Below are 12,287 nucleotides of genomic sequence, written 5' to 3' on the forward strand. Positions count from 1 at the left end.
TGGTGTTGAGAAGCCACAGCATTTATTAATTTACAAAACTTGCTGCTAAATTTAAGTTTCTGTTCCAAGTTTCAGACTGGCAAATCAAGACATTTAATCACCTTGGACTTTGAGAAACTGGGATGAACATTTTTCAGTGTTTTCTGACATTTTATAGATGTTGCAGCCCCAGACTTTGTTGTCTTTTGATCACTGCTAATAAATAAAACATAATTTGACAAGTAAAAGCTGATTTTGGGCAAGTAGACCAGGCAAGTGAAAAAAAAAAAAAAAGAAGAACATGAGTAACACAGTAATATTACAGTAACCAGTGAATAACACATTACTGCCCAACACTGACTCTGATACATATTGATCAAGGAAAATAACATTAATCCAATGATATTTCACTGTATCATCAAACCCATATAGGAAAACAGCAAACCTTTAAAAGCTACATGAACATCTGCAGAGAAAGACGAGCATTAGCTCGGTTTTCAGAAACCTTTTGACAGCGCTCACGGCTCTACCACAGAGTCATGTAGTGAGACACACAGTATGTGAAAGGAAGTAGACTTGAAACCTTAAAATATGCTTCAGGGTACAGTTACACACATGAAGCGTGAGCAGCTATCGGGGTGGCGTAGATAACTGTAGATGTCTGTCAAACTGCAGCAGAAATGGGTTTGACGTCGACCATGTGCAAGTAACTGATAACATTAGAGGTGTAGTATAAGACCTACACTTTCTGACGTACTGTAAAAAGGAATATAACTCTTAAAATGTACCCAAGGGCAGTAAATTAGAAGTAATCCATTACAACCGCCCTAATCTAACTTTACACACGAGTATCTCTCTGACTCAGGGATCAATATCTTGTTACTTCTGCTTAAAGGCAAAAACCCACTTATCTGTCACCACCAGCAGAAAATCTACCTGAGAAGCACATCAGAGCGCCGGCTGTTATGAACAGATCATAACTCACGTAACAAGATCTCAACACAGACACCTTGTGTTCCATCAGGCAGGATGAGAGTTTGACAAGGACCGAGGGTAGGACTTCTGACAATGCTGCTTTGTATGGAGCCAATTTTCAATGCGGCTCAGTGAAAAGGCGACGTAACGAGATCTAGCAGTCGCCAGATGAGCAGGGGAGACAATGACCCAACGGCTAAAAAGACAGACAGAGACGGATTGCTGTGGCAACAGAAAAGAATATTTGTGCAAATGTTTTTTTCTTAATAATAACACCTCTGTTTCTTGAGGCCTTGTTTGAACAATTTGTTTTAGCAACTCTGAGCTAACAAAGCTAACAAACATAGCAATCAGACCCCGATGTGCCTGGTGAACAATAATGGCATAATAACAATTGTTTTTGTTTGCCAAGGTTTTTAGATATTCAGCTCTGAGATTTCTGTCACCACCAATACAATGGAGCCGAGTTGAGTTTCATTTGTTGCTCTCACGGCACTGAAAAATGGTCAGGAGCTACTTTTTACTGCAGATGTGATGCAGTTCAAACTGCTGACAGCTTTTTTCTGTGGATTATCCAGAGTGACCAGAACATTTGTTTTTGGCAAGACTGGATTAGCATCCATAAAAAGCAGGCAACAGCAGCAGGGCGCTAATTTTATTGAGAATTTGATGGCCACTGACCCTGCAATTCCTTTCAAATCTACAGTGTTTTCGTGTTGTTGTAGTGTTTTTGTTTTATGACCCACAACCGTATAGGGTTCAGTCTTATTAGCCGTGTTTCTGTCTAATTGTCAAGAAAATTTAAAGTGAACCTTTTGAAATGTTGCAAAAGAAATGCATTTCCATTAATTGGTTTGGAGCGTTGGCTACGTAATGTATGGCTGTAATAAATCACACAGCAGCCCCGCCCTAAAGAATACCCTATTTTATCATCTGTGTCACTCTAATTGGGACCATAATTTACAAACTAACCATCATGATGTATTTGAAAACTTGGTTTGGATTAAGCCCAGAATCTCAACAGTAAACTGTTTACTAAGGTCATAAATCAAGTTAGAACTAGGATCATTTATTTATAAGACTCCATAGAATCTGACTTCTACATTTATAAATATTCACAGCTGCGAGCACTGTGAGAATAAGGTTGATTTTGCTGCTTGTAAAAAGTTTCAAAAAGTATTCGATTTTTGATAACCGCTGGCGAGGTGTATCGTTACCATGGAAACACACCGACAGCTGCAGGACCAGGTGCTGCGCTGGTTGAGAAAGCAAGTGAGTGACTGTATATGTCTGTTAAATCATGGGTGCAAGTCGGGTTGGGTAGCTTATATTAACGGGCGGGTTAGCCGGGTGGGCGCAGATTTGTCTTCGAGATAATTGCGGGTAACGGGTCGGCTCTGGATCTCAGCTTTGGGGTGCGTTTGCAAAGCTGGACACATGCAGGACTCTGCTGTGTATGGTTTTAATCATGGGCAGCAGCATATTTTTGCCTGTCTAACAGGTTAATTCAGAAATGCTTTCTGGATTTTTAAATTCTGCAAGCACAACCAAATTCCACCCCATTGTATTAGGGTGGTACTAGAAATGTCGATCTAAAATCTACCTTCATACCATGATTTGTTTGAGAAAATCATGTGGGCAACAGTTTTATCCAAATCATCTTGACTTTAATTACAGTTCACCTGCACCTTCTCCACCATTCACCCTATCCATGCCAAGTAGTAGTGAAATTTTGTTTTAATCAGTTGCAAGCTAATGAACACAGCATTCACCCCCTTTGACTAAAAAAGCTTAGTCTCTTTATTGATGTTGACGGTTCTGACACATTAGCTCATTAACATAACCTGACTCAACTCACAGATCAAATTCACGCCCTCGGTTTCTCGCTGTCAAGTCCACATGTTCGTACAAACACATGCAGAGTGCAGCATGCGTCTGCAGAGATGCAGAGCGCTTTAAAGCCTGACTAAATTTCTTCTGAAGAACTGGAGGAGCTCTCCTGGGATGCAGCAGCCTGGCCCTGCCACTAAAGGTAATAGGGTCAGACAGCTGCATATTAGCTGTGGATCATCTCCTTTGACACAGCCGTTGATCTCACTGGCGGCAGCAGTGCACAGCCCATACCTGTACCTGCCAGGCATTGCTGTGCTCGCTGCAGAGAGGAAGAGCGGGGAGGAGGGGAGGTGGGTGGGTTATGTTTAAGCAGCGGGCAGCGAGCGGAGCGCCTTTTCCCTACTCGCTTCCCAGGTACACTTCACGCCTCGTGGACTCTGCCTTCGAAGACATCCTCAATCTCTGCATGTGAAGGATGGCCGGTTTGTTTCTTGCAAAATGCACTGGAGCAGGTGTACACAACATAAGGTACAGAATATACACTCACTCTAAAATTCAACACCCACTCTCCGTCCATGCATTCTGTCAGAGGAGAAATCCAGGGCAGAGGTGGGAAAGTCACTTAGTGCAGATACTTTGTTTTCTGTACTTAGGTCAAGTTCAGATACTTTAAACTCTACCCAAGTATTTATTTTTCTGACAACTTTTACTTTTAATACAAATATCTGTACTTCCTACTACTTTTCAAAACAGGCTGTTGCTTTCCCAACAGCAAGGCTGATTTCAACATAAATTGACGAGACAATAACACGTAAAAAAGACGATTCCTTGGTATATTTATCAGTGTATATCACATATGACAGACACTGAGATGGAAATGACATAAAAGACAAATTGCCGTAAAAGACAGAACAAGACGGAAACAATATAAAAGACATAAGAAAACAAAAATGATGTAACAAGCTTAAAAAAATATAAAAGACAAAAACGGCATAAAAGACTGAAAACAAAGAAAATGAAAATTACATAAGTTGAGAGTGATGTGAAAGACACGACAAAAAAGACCAAAATGATATAAAAGGTGTAGACATTAGACGAAAAAACAAGAAATAAGTAACAAGACAAAAAGGACATAAAAGACGTAAAAAAAGTAAAAAAAATAACAGAAAAAATGTAACAATATGAAAACAACATAAAAATGTAACATGATGAAAAGGACATAAAGACATAAAGGACAAAATGATGTAAAAGACATAATGAGATAAAAAAAAACAAGATTTAAAACAAAAATTTAATTCCCGTTCAGCGCTGTGACGAGACAAAAATGACATACACGATGTACCGACAAAAAAGACATAAAAGACCCAATAAGATGAAAACAACATGAGATGAAAAGACATAAGATGAAAAAGACAACAAAGACGTAAAAGATAAAAATAATGTAACCATGTAATAAGACAAAGACAATGTAGAAGATGTAGCGAGACAAAACTGCCAGAGACGAAGACTTGATCGCAGAGAAAAGGTGAGGTTCAGTTATCGCTGGGCGGAAACGGTCAGTAGAAATGTCCTTCAGAGGACGACTTTTATCTTCTGAATACATTTCAGAATGTGTACTTTATCACTTTTACTTGAGTAAATAAATTTAATCAGTACTTCTACTTTGCCCAGAGTCTTTTCTAAACACACGTATCTGTATTTCTACTTGACTAAAGAATCTGTGCACTTCTGCCACCTCTGATCCTGGGGAAGATGGGAAGTCAGGCCATTTATTTCACAGAAACAAGCTCAGATCAGAGTCAGAGAGCTGCCTCTCCCCACGGCCCCTCATTCGAACAAGACAAACACAAGGCCTGTAATTAAAGATGTAACAAAAGCTCTGTCAATTGTTTCTCCTCTCATCTCCGCCGGCGCGTCGCCTTGCATTATGGCACAAAGCTTAGTCTGCCGTGCTCTGTGAAAGGCTACAAGCTGAGGTTCAGCTGTCCTCACATCCACTCGGCTAAAAACTCCTTCGCCCCTTCGAGAGGGGAACCGGCGCTCCGGCTTCGGTGTTGTTCTTTTGTTTTAAGCCTCATAATATCACCGATGGAGATAATGAAATCCTTCAAAGCTTGCAGTGATTCATATTGCATGACTGAGCAGGTTGGGATTTGGAGTCTCGCTCAAGGACACTCTGACAGCGCATGTGGCTGTTGATGGACGTATGCTGGCTGTAGAGGGAATTGAACCTGTGAGCAGATTTGACTTTCTGATACAAAACATTTCTCAGAGACGGAGCTGCTCTGGAGGCGGAAATAATCTCATTGATTAAGCTGAACCTCAGCGGGCAGAGCTGAAGACTTGCAGTGTTTCAGAATGTGTTTAGGTAACTCACAAAAATATGATTTTTGGTGTGGAAAACTTGCACTTTTTTCCAGCTGGCAGCCGGGCACACGACTGTAATAGTAATTCCATCTTCTCTTACCTTCACTGAGTTACATTCGAAGGTTTGAACATGGAAAATATGGTAACGTGGGAAACTGGGATTTGTCCGATTGATTATCAACTGACGTTAACACCACAAACATTCAGCTGCTTCTAAAATTTTGGCTCACTGCACTCTGGTTAATGCATCCTCCTGCACATAGCTCTCATTAGATAGCATGTACTTTGCTCTGTCAGTCCAGCCTGGTCTCACAAAATGACATTTTAAGTAATTTCATAAGGTACACCTTGCCAGTACCGGGTTGGACCCCCTGTCGCCTTCAGAACTGCCTTAATTCTTCGTGGCACAGCTTCAACAAGTTGCTGGAAACATTCCTCTGAGATTTTTGTCCATGTTGACACGATAGCATCACGCAGTTGCTGCAGATTTGTCGGCTGCACATCCATGACACCAGTTTGAGATGATTTGAGCTTTGTGGCATGGTGCGTTATCCTGCTGGAGGTAGCCATCAGAGGACGGGTACACTGTGGTCATAAAAGGATGGACCTGGTCAGCAGCAATATTCAGGTAGGCTGTGGTGTTTAAACGATGCTCAGTTGGTACTAAGGGGCCCAAAGTGTGCCAAGAAAATATCCCCCACACCATTACAGCACCACCAGCAGCCTGAACCGTTTATGCAAGGCAGGATGGATCCATGCTTTCATGTTATTTACGCCAAATTCTGAGCTTTAATCTGCAGTCTGTGGTGTTTCTTTCATCGGTGCGCCACAGTTGCTTAATTTGTCTTTCTGCAGGTTCTTTTCTGGTTTGCAGAAGTTACACTGGTTCTTTTATTTTTCCAGCTTTGAACTCTGAAATGCTCTGACACTAACTGATATTCTGCTCCTAATATTTCATGTCACTCTGACTTCCTGGCTACAGCGTCTCTGCTAAATTTTCAGACGTCAATTCAGTGAATGCGGAGGTGTCACATTATCCCATTTTGTGCATCGGGAATGAATCCTGATTTAATTTTCCTGCAGATAATGCCCAGATCAGTCCCAAAAGTGTCACATCTTCAAAAACTCATTCACAGCGGCGGCAGCGGTGACAGCAATTAATTCTGACTTTAGGAGCGCTGGCCTGCTTTCTTCTACTCTCGTCAATACCAAATGTTTCCACATTCTTGGGATAGTTTTTGTCAGCTCCGTAAATGAGGTATTAAAATTCCCCTTTTCTCTCGGTGGCTGTCTATCCAGCACGCAAATGACTCTCTTTTAGAAATAACTGATGGCGACGTTTCTCAGACGCCTCCGGATTCAGCGGCCCAGAATGCTGCTTCACCGTGGGGCTGAGCACAGCGGTGGAGTCATTAAAGCAGTCAGAGAGAGATGATTTCAGATCAGCCTGTCACCAACCCCTGGGTTGCAACCCCAGCGTAGCGTTAATGGGAACATTATTAAATCAGCTAGAAAAACAGGTGCCAGATTTTACTCTGAATCAAGCAGCCACTTAAAGCATTGTTTCATCCTGCTCTTCTGCCTTTTTTTCTCTTGATGTGTCTCTCCACTCACAGTGTAACAATAAAATCAGCTCATGATTTAATAAAGTACAAGATAAAGAGTTTGCAGTTCACTGCACTTGTGATGAGTTGGGATAAAAAAAACAAATGGTAGATGGAAAATGCTTTTAAAACTCCTTCTTAGCTGCAAAAAATGCAATTTCTCCATTCCAAACGTTTGGGTGCAAAATTGGATTAATAGAATCTCTTACACACAAAAAAAGCAGATCTATCCATCTAAAATTAAACTGAAGAATAAAAAATGTGTATCCTTGTACTTTGTAAAGCCCAGATTTAGGGACAAGGAGGTTTTTTTTTTTTGTCACACAGGTCTTGGAAAGCAAATTCATTATTTTGATCCAGACTGAAATATCTTAGAAACTATTGCATCAATTGCTTTTAACTTTGTTACAGATATTCAAGGCCCCAGACGGTAGATGATCCTATGACTATGACTTAAGATCTGTGCCAGGACCCGATGAGGTGCAATGGGTTTGGTTCGGTTGTTTATTTCACAGGGCTGAAATACGCTAATGAAGGTTGGGTTCGGATCGGGTTTGGACGGAATTTGAATCTCAACTTTTCACACCCTGACTTTTCTTCAGCACCACCATGAAGTAGACGTATGTGGTTTGAAGTGAAATGTCTCAACAACTCTTGAATGGACTCATGTGAAAGTCGGTACATACTTTGATGATCCCGTAAGGATGAATTGTTAAACTTCAGTGATCTCTTAAAGGACCAGTGTGCAGGTTTTAGTTGCATCTAGTGGTGAGCTTGCAGATTGGAAACGTCAGTTATAATGCCTATTGGTTATTTGATGGCATAAAAAGGAGGTTTCACATTAGGACTGATGCAGCTCCAGCCCTGATCACTACTGCGCAGACTCTGGCTCCAAAAGACATCACCAGCGCAAGATGGCAGTGCACGTATCTGGGATATTTTTTTCATCATTTTTGCACAGCGGGAGGAAGTGAAGCTGCAGCGTCCATCCTAATATGGTAATGATTCAAACCAATGGGAGAAGTGAACGTCAGCACAGATTATAACAGATTCTTTCACCCTACAGTCACCAAAGTAAATATTAGAGCCATTTTTCACAAGCTAAATATCTTGAGAACATTCTGACACTAATGCCATTTTTCAGACAGATAAATCAGGAGAACATTAAGTTTGTTTGAGTTCTGTCTCTGTCTCAGCAGTACACTCCCCTGAAACTTGGCAACATAGATATCTCTTTCAAAGATGTTAATAATATAAAGCATATTAAGCTAGCAGATAAAATGAGCCGATTAAGGTGCAAACATTAAATTTGTACTGTATCTAATGTACTGTATCTGCTTTCACTCATAAAGACAGTGCATTTAAGCTTTGCTCACATCAGAGGGGGAGACAGTCTGTGGCTCTCCACTGACACTTTCCATCTGCTAGCAAACAACAGAAAAATGTTGAAAAGCTGCTATGTGCTGGGATGCACTACAAGTTAAAGAATCCAGACCGAAGAAATTAGTCTTTAAGGAGACAAAAGTGGAGACAGACGTGAGGCATCAGCAGGATGAACTGTAGGATCCTGACACTCAGTAACATTATGACTAGATTACAGCTTCTAATCTGACGAGGCAAACTTTAGAAATTTAAGAAGCAAGATAGTTATTTATATTAAAGTATTTCACCTCTCATCAATTCAGTGGGGTCATTTCTCACAGAAAAGCAAGGAGCCGAAAAGAGACAATATGATTTAGTGGAAATATTGAGTTTGTCAGTTTAACTTTTCCTCTCTGGTAGACACAAGGTGCTAAAATAATCAATTGACATGCTGAAAGCAAGCATTTAAGCATTTGGTTTCATATTGCGGCGCCGATAACGAACACTTCCAACCGTGCCCAGTTAGGAGACTGGAAGTGTATACCATTTTATAGCACTCTCTTGTTATAGAGCATCTTTGCTTTAGCTCAGAGGCCCCCGGTGCCAAAGTACAGCCTCACAGAGCTGCTAGAATGGCTGTAGACTCTTAGTCTCACTTAAAGTTTTAGAAGAAATTGTAATAATCCCTTTAACGGAAAAATAAAGCAATTTTTTACATGCAGATCTTTATATTTCATTAAGTCAAACTGAAGAATAACATGCATAGGATTGTAAAATAGCAAATTAGATGATTTTACACAAGGTTTTCTGCAAGGACAATTTTAAGACCAAAAGTGCACCCTCCGGCATTTAACATATGCAAACTAAGTTGGTATCTTTTGGGGTCAAATTTACTTCATGTTGTATTTGAGTCTTCAGCTCCATAACACATTTCAACAATTCTTTCTTCCATTCATACGAGATGTTCAGTGCGCTCGTCTGTCTCTTGCCGTACGCTCACATGAGGATGCACAAAGGCTGACTGCTGCTCACAAAGCCCCCCGCCACACAAACATAAAATGAACACATGCACCTTTTATCCTGCAGCACCTTCTAAAGTCACCAACACGGGAGTCTTCAACATAATCGCTTGTAAGTGCACAGAGGGTAAAGTCATGTTCTTTGGTAAAAGGGTTCAGCGTCTACAGTCCAAGTTTCTTTGACCCCCAGATGGCGTGTTTGTAAGAATAAAGCCAGTGGCAAAGCAAAGGTTTTGTGGATCTAAGACCTTCTGAGATGAACGGCTCCTTTGAAGCTTTTAGTTGCCAGGTGACAGAGAAGAGAAAAAAAAGTGTTTTCCCCCCGCACAGTTCGACCGAGCACGCTGTTACAGACCATGGGAGTAAGACTCCAGGTGGAGGGACTTCATAACTGCCCTAATTGATTTTTTCATGCACCAGTAGTTAACGAGTAGTCAGCCAAGATTGGGCAACAGCTTCATCTACTGTGCAGTGCAGCACGAGTTCTCAGGAGATGATTATAATGGAAAAACAGCATCCTCTCCTCCTGCTGTAACTCCTGTCCCCCTTACTATGTTTAGATTTATCATGTTTACGTAGCTGGAGAAGAAGAAAATGGAAACTTTTTCATGCACGTCACTTTGAAAAGAACCACAGTTTTTTCCACTGTGATAAGCCAGGTTTTGTTTCAGGGTGGAAGGAGAGTGGCGGACGGCGTTGTTTAAACCCCCGCTGAACTACGTCTTCCTCTGATCACTGGATCAGTGTGGAGCTACAAACACACAGGAACCAACAAAGGAGACATTTATCCGGTGTGTGTTTGTTTCTGGTTAGACGTGGCTGCCTGTGCATGCACCTCGCGCATACCAAACGTGTAATGGAGCGCACACACTCCCCCCTAATTGTTATTCTATTGACTCTGGGAAGTGAGGGTAGATAAAGACTTGGACTCAGACTGACCTGCTGATGTGAGACGCGTGCACTTGTTACAGGGACATGAACCCTTTTGAACCCAAAATATTGTGCTCATTAGTTTAGTTTAGGTGTATTAATAAATAGCACCAAGTATAATGATTGGAAATCTGACAAATCATTACCATTTCATCACTTCCTCATTGAACAGCAACTGAAAAAAACAATGGATAATGAAAATCTAGAGAAAGATCGGGCCATATTTCAATCATTCGGGCCATATTTCCTAGCTAACGTTACTGCAACACCAGTCTCACATAGCCAGATCTCGGCGCTGGAGAAAGCTCTAGTTCCACGAGTAAACATTCCGGCCTTGTTTGCATTTCTTTAAACCAATCACAAACATTTTCGGTGGCACTAAACCCAGGATGTAGTGAAGGTCCTGCTGCAAATTAATGTTGAGGGGTGTTTTGTTTTGGTGGACCACTTGTGCATCTGGAGACAAACTCTGGTATCAAAATGACTACATCACTGCAAAAGAAAAAGTAACAGCTGTTAGCTTGTTTATGTTTGTACCATTAGCATCCTAGGTGCTAATCTGCCATTATCAGCATGTAGGCTGCAGCTCGGAGGTTGTTCTTGTTTCCCAGGAACTTTGAAAATGCAGATAGCGGATGCTGTGGTACTGCGGCCAATGGCAGGGCTTACACCAGCAGTGTGCATCCAATGTGACAGACTACTGCAACACAAAACACACACCGCTAAGTTGGTTGTAACTTTTGTGTTGGATTTAAGTGAGCGAAACATCACACAACATTACTGACTGAACCAGAACATTTCTGATGTTAGTGGATAGACAGAAAGATGGTTAACGTTAACGTTAGCGTACATTGTGTGTTCAGTTGATATTTCAGAATTATTTTACGTCTTTCCTTTGTATCATGTAACACTATCGAATTATAGTGTTAGCTAGTTAGGGTTGACAGTAATTTTTCACAGTTTGCCATAGGTTTGTCATTTTATCATTAGGTTTGTTCAAAACCCCTCAGTGACCTCTAACAATACTCTCTTACTGTGCTGAGTAGTTTTCTGGTTTCTGTACTTGAGTATTTCTATCACACCAGGACAAAAAGAGGACTCAGATGCTGGACTCAAACACTGGGTTTTTAATGAAAAACAAGAGCAGGCAAAACAGGAACAAAAAGCAGGAACAGGTCCAAAAGTAGGATATCTCTAGAAAAACTGTTGAGTTGGAACACCCTCTCAAACAAAGAGATGAACTCACACAGACAAGGGGTGGCACAAGGACTAAATACACAAGGGAGGAGGGGTAATGAGGGACAGGTGAAACCAATCAGGGTGGGGCAGGCAATCACACAGGAGGGAAACACACAGGGGCAGGAAGTGAAGTGCCTGAAACGAGAGACAAGGGTGAGTACCAAAATAAAACAGGAAAAACTGACAAAAACAGAAAACAAGGAAAACATAACCTTCAGGATGTGACAATTTCTTTGTTCTGACGAGTTTTTACTTTTAACTACTTTCTACTCCTTACATTTGTAGGCTCATTATTTTAGTTTTAATGCATTTAAGGGTAATTATTCACTGCCTTCCCTACGTCAAGACCAATATTCATCAATGCAAGTCACACAAAACAGGTGTAATAAGACGAAAAATGACCAAAGACTAAACAGAATTCTGTTTTCCTGTCAAACTCCAGCAGTGTTTTGTGGACTAAAAAACTGTACCCAACCTTCAGTTGGCATGAGGGTGAGTGGATAAAGATGTAATGTGGAAGGACTATCCTTTTACTGTCTTCATCACAGTACAGTAATATAATTCAGTGCACTGCAGACAAAGTTTATGTCTCTTTAACCACCACACATATTTTTTCTGGAATAAGGTCCCGTCATGGTCCACCTGAAGAGGAGGGACTTCACCTCTCTATTGTGCCCATTAGTTTAGTAAAAGCATCTTTTATATCTACAGAAAACTGCCCTGAATGATGCCACGGTTTGAGCTAAAATGCTCTGGAGTGGGATGTTATTTTTCATTTGGAGAAACATGTTTCCTTTTCTTTTTTCTACATTCATTTTCGTTTGCTGCACGTAAATAATTAAGCAGGAATAACATTGCAGACAGAATACATATGAATCCATTCATAATTCATACTTGTCATGTTCTGCGTTTGTGTTTGTTGCTTGCATCAGTCACAACACATGTGGCCGCCCTTAATTTATACTTCAAAAGTTACTTT

Source organism: Lutjanus erythropterus, chromosome 21 (assembly GCF_056507025.1).
Source record: "Lutjanus erythropterus isolate fLutEry1 chromosome 21, fLutEry1.hap2, whole genome shotgun sequence".
In the NCBI taxonomy this organism is placed as follows: Eukaryota; Metazoa; Chordata; class Actinopteri; order Lutjaniformes; family Lutjanidae; genus Lutjanus; species Lutjanus erythropterus.